The sequence below is a fragment of the Neltuma alba genome, unplaced genomic scaffold, assembly GCF_004799145.2.
Source record: "Neltuma alba isolate B1F8T4 unplaced genomic scaffold, ASM479914v2 tig00006006_pilon, whole genome shotgun sequence".
Lineage (NCBI taxonomy): Eukaryota > Viridiplantae > Streptophyta > Magnoliopsida > Fabales > Fabaceae > Neltuma > Neltuma alba.
The window spans coordinates 22,977-32,710 of record NW_021634312.1 but is presented as its reverse complement, the minus strand read 5'-3'; the positions used below and the strand labels follow the sequence as shown (position 1 = coordinate 32,710).

Sequence of the window (9,734 nt, the reverse complement as noted above, 5' to 3'; positions counted from 1 at the left end):
GAGTCAATCCTAATCCCCTAAGTTGACGGACACTGTGCTGGGTGGCTTTGTTTTCTGCACATTAAAGCTTGCAATAAGTAAAAGATATAAAACTGATCAACTTCCACATCGTAGATGCATATGTTCAATCGATTACACTGTCTTTTTTAGTGAAGGATAGATCAATAAACAAAAGTGAAATTTTTTCTTACTTTGTCAAGTAGCCTAAATTTCTTTTCTAAATTACATTTATTTCTTACAAGCCTATATAATGTTGTCTCAACCATACTGATTATGCAATATACCTGTTCACCAACAACATTGAGAACAGGCACCAAGCTGACATGAACCAAACAAAAGTTTCCAGGGCCTGCATGAACAATAAAATCAGAGAAACTTATTAACTGGAGAACTGGAGTCCTACAGAAAATAAATGATTAACCCACAGGGTCTGAAGCATCAGAAACATTACCTACACGATACGAAAATTGGCCAAGTGCCTCAATAAAAGGCATGGATTCAATATCACCTACATTAAAAAGGATTCAAAATATAAGTAAAATAATTACAGAGCTTTCAAATTACCTAATAAATCATATAATTTCCACAAAATTTTCCTGATGAAAAGAAAAGCTGAATTTCTGCATTCACCTCACCCATGATATGATAAGATAATAAAACATGAAAATTTCTCATGGAATTATAATAGTTGGAAAAATTAATACTGCTTACTTGACCAATAGTCAGTTTTTAAATGCCAATTTACCTATAGTTCCACCTAACTCAATGACACAGACATCAGCTGGTCCTTCTTTTCCATCAACTGGTGTCTTTGCTACACGCTCTATCCACTCTTGGATTGCATCTGTTATATGAGGAACAACCTACAAATTGACCAGAGGTGAATAAAAATCAAGAATTCATCGACCATACAGAGTGTCATGAAAAAATAAAATATTACTAAGATCAACAAACCTGGACAGTCTTTCCAAGATAATCACCTCTTCTTTCCTTTTCGATAACAGACTATAGAAAAGGCAAAATAAAATGTTGTAAGACACCACATGTATGGTTAGTTGGAAAATCAACATACATTTCACAAACGAGATAGATACTTCAGTTACCTGGAAAATTTTTCCAGTAGTAATATTATTATCACGGGTTAGCTTTATGTCCAAAAAACGCTCATAGTTGCCAAGATCAAGGTCACCTTCGAAACAAAAAGGAAAAAAATTAAAACTTTAAACTAACAAAAGAAAAATATAGATGCCTCCGCTTGAATTACTCTAACCAGTCACATCTCAGGAACCAAATGATAAATATTTGGGTTAGCTTTCAAGTAAAATGAAAATACGATACTGGGATGGCGGATGCCATATAAATGAAAATTCACATGATAGATAATGATAGTACCATTTAAGATTTAAAGCAATGATTACATCATAAGCTAGAATTTGAATCTTGCAAAGGAAATAGCAATTTCTATCGACTGGTTTTTTTTTTATTTTTACCTCACCACCATCATCTAAGACAAGACAAACACCTCCCCATGTTCAAAAGGAGACATTGTTCCAGCATCAGTGTTTAGGTAGGGATCTGCAGGCAACAGATAAGCATAAATCTAATAAGAACAACTAAGAATAAATTACCATCAAAGAATAGTTTCATAAGGAAGACTGTGTTCCGATTAAACATGCGGGTGAAAACACACGGCCTAAAATTGGTACTGCCCTCTTGTTCAACAATAAAACTAGTTCTTCTAACTGGAACCAGACAATCTATTGTGTCAGCCATTCAAACGAATGACAATTTTATTAACTAACTGAAGTGACGTCGATATGGGGAAAAATGGATTCTTCCTGTGTTTCTATGATCTTTTCCAATTATATCCTTCTTTGCTTATTTTTCACCTTAGAAAACATCATTGAGTAATAACAAAGCATAGTGAGATTTCTGTTCCAAAAAAAAAAAGGGGAAAAAGAAAAATAACACACGATTGTCAATAGTGCGTAGGCGTGCATGTGCTATTTTTCTTCTTCGTTTCTTTTGTCTTCCAGATTTAAAACCCTCTTGCTTTAGTTTTACCCCTTCACAAATAAAAATTATTAATACATATAGTGAGATTTCAATGGGAAGAAGAAGAGGAAGAAGAAGAATACCAGTCTTAATTAAAAAATACCAATCCAAAAACTCAAAATAAAGTAAAGTAGCATCCCCCCATATTTTTTCAACAGCTTTCTCCAGTTAAACCCCTCTTGCTTCACTTTTCTTTTCCTTCACAAGCACCATCCATTAATTTAAAAAAGTTAAGTTGAGACATGAGAGTTCAACGAAAAAAAGAAAATACCAATCTTAATAGAAGTGACCCGAAGACCACAGGCCTTAAGAAGGACTCCAATACTGCTAGCAGTAACTCCTTTCCCAAGTCCACTCACAACACCACCGGTCACCAACACGTACTTCATTCTTCTGCAAGAAACTAGCCTCTTCGCTGGTCCTGGTCAAAATGCACAGAGGCAGGAGGAACTCCGGATATCAGAAATATGGAAAAACAAAGACAAAGCAAGCTTAACTGACAGAGGGACAGAAATCTTAGCAGTACCTACTCTAGTACTTATACTAGGTGAGACACACTAACCTTGGCTCTGAAAAAAACTAAGAATGATGACAGCAATACAACAAAAAAAATGTCTAGTGACGATATCTGGCATGAAAAAGAAGTGAGGGATGTGGATAAGAGGGAGGAGGATAGACAGGTGGAGGGAGTGACTGACTATACATAGATATCATAACGAAAAAAGAAAATTACAAAAAACGAAAAAGAATGAGGAATTTTCGTGAGACTAAAAAAGGGAGAGAATAATGAGGAAAACCTTGTTCACAATGACGGGGTTTACAAGGTTCTTCTGTCACTGCTTTTCTGCAATCTCGCTATATCTCTATATCTCTCCCTTTATCTATGTGTGTATACGTATAGACGTCGAGGTTTCTGCTCTTTATAGCCCCCAAAACAAAGAGAGAAATATGACTCTGTTTGGGTTAACAATGACTCAATCAAGCAACGAATGGATAATATTGAGCGGATTAGGCAATATATATAAGAGAAAAAGCAGAAATTTTCTGATAAAGAAGATGTTTTTTGGCCCTATGAACCCAAAATGCCACCCTAAAACGCTGCCTCCCTCGTTCTTGTTTTCAGGCGGCGGTGAACAAGGCAGCTCCTTTCTTCCACCCTCCTAGTTTTTTTGTTTTCCTCCAACCACCCTTCAACTTAAAAAGGAAGCAAAACCTACAACAGCAAATTAATTAATAATTAATAATTAACTAATCGCAAATTATTCATTAGTTAGTTAATTAATTATCAAATTGAAAAATTCTATCAACCATAATTAATTTCTCTTGACTCTTTCTAGGGTTATCGATTTTTCTTTTTCCCCTGAAGATTATAATAAAAAAATTTAATCTTTTTTCAACCCAACACGAAAATTTCTGCTATCTTAAAACAGTAATAGCAGTGCTAGAAATTTTTGCTATAATATATTAGTTATTGTTAAATGAAAACTATTAGCAATCTTTACATGAGAGCCTTTTTTTTAAATCTAAACTAGTAGGACTTGAATCTGGACAATATTCTACACCTTAGGACCATCCAACAGAATATAGAAACGGAGTTATGCAATATAGGTATTTCAATGGTATCAGGGATGTTTGGGTAAAAACAAAATTATAGTTTTAAAAGTGTTTTTATGATATACTACCTCCGGTCCTTAATATAAGATTCTATTTGATTTTTATTTTGGTCTTAAATATAAGACCCCAATCTACTTTGTCTTTTATATTTATACATTTTTTTCCAAAGTAATCCTTCTAACAATGATAGTTCTAGTCAATACACTTGATTAATAAGGATATTTTAGAAAAGACAACACTTATTTATGACAAGTAACTGACTCAACTTACTTCCTTAATCTCTTCAAATTAGTCAACTGGCTCTTATAATTAGGATCGGAGGTAGTACGAAGTAAATATGCGGAAGAGTTTGCCTTGATTTGTAGAAAAGTGTTTTTGAAAAATATTTTTGGAATACCCAAACACCCCCGTAGTGTAATAAAAATAAAAACTTTTCTATGAGTGAGATCAGTAATATCAGATTATTATTGTCTGCCTCTTTGATTCAAAATACAAATATTCAAAATTCTAATATGAAATTAATAAACTTGAAGGAGTATAGTAAATAATAATAACTAATACAGATGTATATATAAAAATCATTTGTGTGATAATGTATTAAATACTGGACCTGCATTTTCAATATTGCTGAGGAGTTTTGTATCAGATTCTCTGAGATCTGCGCAGCATGGGGAAGAATCTATCTGGAATGGCATCCATGAAAGGCTCCTCTCAATCAGCAAGAATCAAATAAAAGGAGAGAAAAGAAAAGTGGTATGCTTGTTTCCACCATAGCCTCATTGACGCACGCCAGACAAATGTGTGCTTTAATAAAGAGCAGTAGAGAAATTACCCACAGAAACGACGCTGCTTTGACGCTCCTTCCTGCTCTTTCCCCGTGTTTTTTTGTCACTTTCATATGTTCATTGCACCCAGAATTTCAATTTTTAATTATTAATCGGACACTTAATGTAAGAGTTAATTTGAGTATTAAATTTTGTGCTAAAATATAAAATCTTAATCTATTTTGTTTATTATAATTATCATTTTTTTTCAAACTAACTTATATAACTTTCAAATTGATATATAATATAATGTTATGTAGGTATATTTTAAAAAGATCATGTCACGTTTGTTATAATTAACTAATTTATCAGACTTTCTTAATCAGTCTAAATTAGTTTAGTAGCTCTTATATTAAATATCTGAAAAAGTATTTGACATCTGATACTGTCGATCTTTGATATAAAAACTAATTGAAGATTAGATTTGGCAATAGAATAAGACCTCAAGTAAATTTGTTTTTCAAATTTATAATATTTTCTCTAAAATTCTCTATTAATTGTAAGGAGTTTTCACCAAGAGATAGCTCTAATACACAAAATTAAAAAGAGTAATTTAAGGAAATCAACATACATTTGTCATAACCAAATAACTTAACTAATTTTCTCAATCTTTTAAAATTAGTTATCTAGTTTTTATATTAAAGATAAGAGGTAATATTATAGGATTATGTTGAAGCTATTGTAACTTTTTAACTCAAGTAAGGATATTGCATTTACACCAACTCAACTATCATATGAATTCAGTCCTTTTGAAGCAAACGAAAATAAAAGATAAAAGGAAAAATTATACATGTTTTATAAGAAAAGTGCACTTTGTGCGCTGACCAAAAAACAAAAGTGCACTTTGTGCATCTCTCTCTTTTTTATCGCATATTCGATATCTGATGCCCCATGATGGGATTCATGAACTCAATATTTTGCATTTCTTAATTTTTTTCTACTCTTTTAATTCTTAATATATGATCAATTTTACAACATAATTTTATATTAAAAAGTAACTCGTATATTAAAAACCGCACTATGTATTTTTTAAAAGTATGTTTACTATCAATTGCCACCATTTACAATTTTGGATTTTTATTTATATCCTGCTGCTTTTTATGGTTGGAAAAAAAAAAAAAGAACGAATGAACATGGTGCATTAATCCACTTCCAACCATTTCCAAGTAGGGAAATCAATTCCAGGCATTGCATTTGAACTAATGAACTGTATAAAAAATTTAAATACAACAATATTATTCTTCTGGTCCTAAATATAAGACCCCTTTTGTAGTGCATGCACTACAAAAGGGGTCTTATATTTAGGACCAGAAGAGCAGTATTTAACATAAAATTTGTAGAATATTAATAAGTCATCTTACTAATTAATTAAAACCAACTTTTTTTGTGCTGGTAAAAAAAACCAGATTTTTTTCAATGATGTCGGAATTACTGAAAATAGCTAAAAAAAAAAAATAACTACTATTATCTCAGTGGCTTCTGTTTTTGTAATTTTTTTATCCGGATCAGTCTAAACCTGATACAGGTTTTCTATATTTTTTTAAAAAAGATAAAAGATGAAGATTTGTTAATAAATAAGACAAGGAAAAAAAAAAACATTAGTCCGGCTTGAAACGAGAAGCCAGGCATGCTTTATGGGTCAAGAAGACCACAGTTTTCCTGAGATTACGTTGATCTTGTTGCATATATTTTATATTATCCCTCAGGTTACATCTAATCCTATATTAATCTAATATAATTATCATTTGCCCCTCACATATGATAATATTACGGTGAAGGTAGATTTGATTTCACATGCCTTTTTCTTAATATTTATATTCACATTTTGGTGGTTAGAAATTCGGAGGCATCAAAATCACGAGATGGTCCCCATATGGGCCGTAGAAAGATAAATGGTAGGTACCAAGGGATAAAATTAAAATGACCATAAAACTTTATCCTGTCATAAATGAAAAAAAAAAAAAAAAGAAAGAAAAAAACTTCCTCTAGTCTCATATTACCTCAATTCCACTACAAACTAAATTTTATATTTTAAATTAAAAATATATATTTATTGTTTTTAACTAATCTTAACTAATATTTTGATTTATGTTCTCCATCCAATTCACAATATAAGTCACTTTAATTAATTTATTATGAAAAAATGATCGTTAACTCATTAAATTTATCTGAAGTTGAAATTTTTATTTATATTTTTAACTTCACCTATATCAAACGAGGTCACGAAGAACAGAAAGAAATATAAGGAGTCACATTTAAGTTGCTTATATCGTAAATTAAAATTTTTTTTTATAAAAGTGACTTATACTACCTTTGTTCACTAATATAAAAGCTAGTTAATTAATTTGAGTAGATTAAAAAAATTAGTTAAGTTAGTTATTTGTAATAAATAAGTGTTGTTTTTTTAAAATATCTTTATTAATCAAGTGTATTGGTTAAAACTACTATTATTACATAGACTATCCTGAGAAAAATAAATAAATGAGAAATAAAGTGAATTGAGATCTTATATCTAAACTCAAAATAAAAATTAAACGAGCTGTTATATTAAAAATCAGGTAATATTATGACTATGAGAAAGTAATTTGATCCGTTGTTGTTTATACACTGGACCGGAAAAACTAAAATAAGATGGTCAATCCAAGAAGGGGTTTTGTCATGTATTGAAGATTCGTCTGTTAATCTCTCAATTTGTTTTATCGATGAGTCGCATTTTGGGGCCGAAGAGACAATCCACATGCAACTGCTGCAATTTCTTGTGTTCTCTGCCTCTGACTCACATGTGAGTCTGCATTACGTTGATACTTTTTACCATCTTCCCTCCCTTCCTTACATTTCTTTAAATCTCAACTTGGCGCCTCCCTCCCTTACCCAATTAATTTTAACGATAAAAACGAGCATGTCTTTGTCTTTTCTCCTATTAACCTGCACGTGGGCCCACATATGACAACAAATGTTGGTAATGACTTGTATATGTACGCACATATATACACTCTTCATATGTGTGTTGATACCAAATGAAGTATAGAAATCAAAAATCAAGGCATCATTACTGTTGTCATGGAGCCGTCTGCTAGCAGAGTTCGCTCTTGAAGGAATATTTGGGAACACCCAGAACTGTTTCTGAAAAATATTTTTTTTACAAATCGAGATAAACGCCTCTACATGTTTACTTTGTATACTGTAAAATTACTTTTAAAATTATAATTTAGTTTTCATCCAAATACCCTATAATCGTAGAACTAGTCTAATCTTTTTAAACAAGTATTTTCATGCATTCTGCTTGTTATGAATTTACAACTCTAACCCTCTTGATGTAGTTTTAAGAACTATGCTGTCAGTCACTTGCATTCACAACAGCTACATCTTCATTCCCACCTTCCAGCCATCTTTCTTTTAGCAAACATTATTTGGTAGGATATTTTATCTCTTTTATCTGATTTCTCTTCTTAATTGTTGTGTTCATGTTGTTTGCTTGCCCACTTTTTATAAAATATTAATTTATTTTGTCTTTCAAATGTATAAATTTTTAATTAAATTGTTCCTATTAATTGTATATTATAAGGGATATTCTTTTATCAAAAAAGTAGTTTCCAATATAAATAATTAGAAAAAGTAGTTAGTTTTGCACATTTTATACAAAATTATTTTTTAAAATTTGTATTAATTAGTTATCTAGTTTCTGTACTTAGATATTAGTCCTATATCACATGAGAGCATACCTTCAAGTCTCACATTTGATAAGGATCCTAGTAGGCGATTTGTAAATATCTATATACGTGTTTTCTGAATTATAACGATGCCTACTCTGACTCTTAATAGTTTTCAGACCAAATTCAGTAAAACTTTGCATATTCATTACTGCTAACTAAACGCCGGGTCCTATTAATTTCATATATGCCAAGAAAAATTTCTCAATTCCAATATTTTGCAAGTTAACTTATATTAATATTTTTTTATTTATATTAGAAGGGTTTGATTTTTTTCCCTTGTTTTCCTAAGTAATATGCAATAAAGTTCTAAACTTCTACTCCTGTCTCACCATATTCTTACCACCGAAACCATGTGCGGCTAAGTTGGACCAATATTTTGCTTTTGCTAAATTGGTCTAAGTGTCTTTGATCGATTTGATTGTACCTTGGCATAAAATTTAAAATTAATGTATGAGCCGTGAAATTAACAAGTTTCCATAAAGTATATAATTGATTAAAAAAATACTACCTCCGGTCCTTAATATAAGAATTTATTTGACTTTTAATTTGGTTCTAAATATAAGACTATAATATACTTTGTCTTTCATATTTATTCTTTTTTTCAAGATAGTCCTTATAATAGTTATACATGTTAAAAGTTTCATCAAATGGTAATACACATAATTAGGAAAGGTATTTTAGGAAAGATAATGCCTATTTATTATAAGTAACTAATTTAACAAACTTCCTTGATTTACTCCAATTAGTTAATTAGTTCTTATAATAAGGATTGGAGGTAGTATGAGATTAAGAAAATATTATAAGAATGCACCCATAAAACATGGAAAATATTTATATAATCGCAAAGGAATGTAAATAACTGTTTCTAATTTGTACTTTAAAATTGTTTAATCATCACACAGCTTTGGGATGCCATGAACATTTAAAGTCTACGCCGCACTTGGTAAGAAAAGTCACAACCTATCATTATTAACAAAAGATTTATTTATTTCACCTCTCATTTTTTTGTTACATTTTCTTTTTTCTTCTTTTCGAATGCATCCTTTTACTTTTTTTTAATATAAATGATTCAGCTTGCAATTTGTCTTCATTCATGATTGAGGTTAAAAATATCATTCTATCTCTTATCTTTAATATAAAAACCAGTTGATTAATTTAAGTAGATTATGGTAGTGTTTGGATAAAAACCAAACCATGGTTTCAGAAGTGCTTTTACGAATTACGAAGTAAATATGTGGAGGAGGTTATCTCGTTTTGCGGAAAAGTGCTTCTGAAACCATGGTTTTGGAGCACCCAAACAGAGCCTAAGAAAACTAGTTAAATTAATTATTTGTAATAAATATATGTTGTTTTTCTAAAATATCCTTGCTAATCAAATGTATTGGTTAGAATTACCATTATTATAAGGACTACCTTTGAAAAAAAAATAGATAAATATAAGAGACAAAGTGGATTTGAGTTTTATATTTAGGACTAAAATAAAAGTCAAATGAGCTTTTATATTAAAGACAAGAAGTAGTACCCCATA

At 30.6% G+C, this 9,734-nt stretch overlaps 1 pseudogene; it reads right to left on the bottom strand.

Annotated features, from left to right (window-relative positions):
- Nucleotides 1-9: 9 nt before the first annotated feature.
- On the bottom strand, nt 10-2,720 carry LOC114749277 (CTP synthase-like; annotated as a pseudogene).
- Between the last annotated feature and the right edge of the window lie 7,014 nt (nt 2,721-9,734).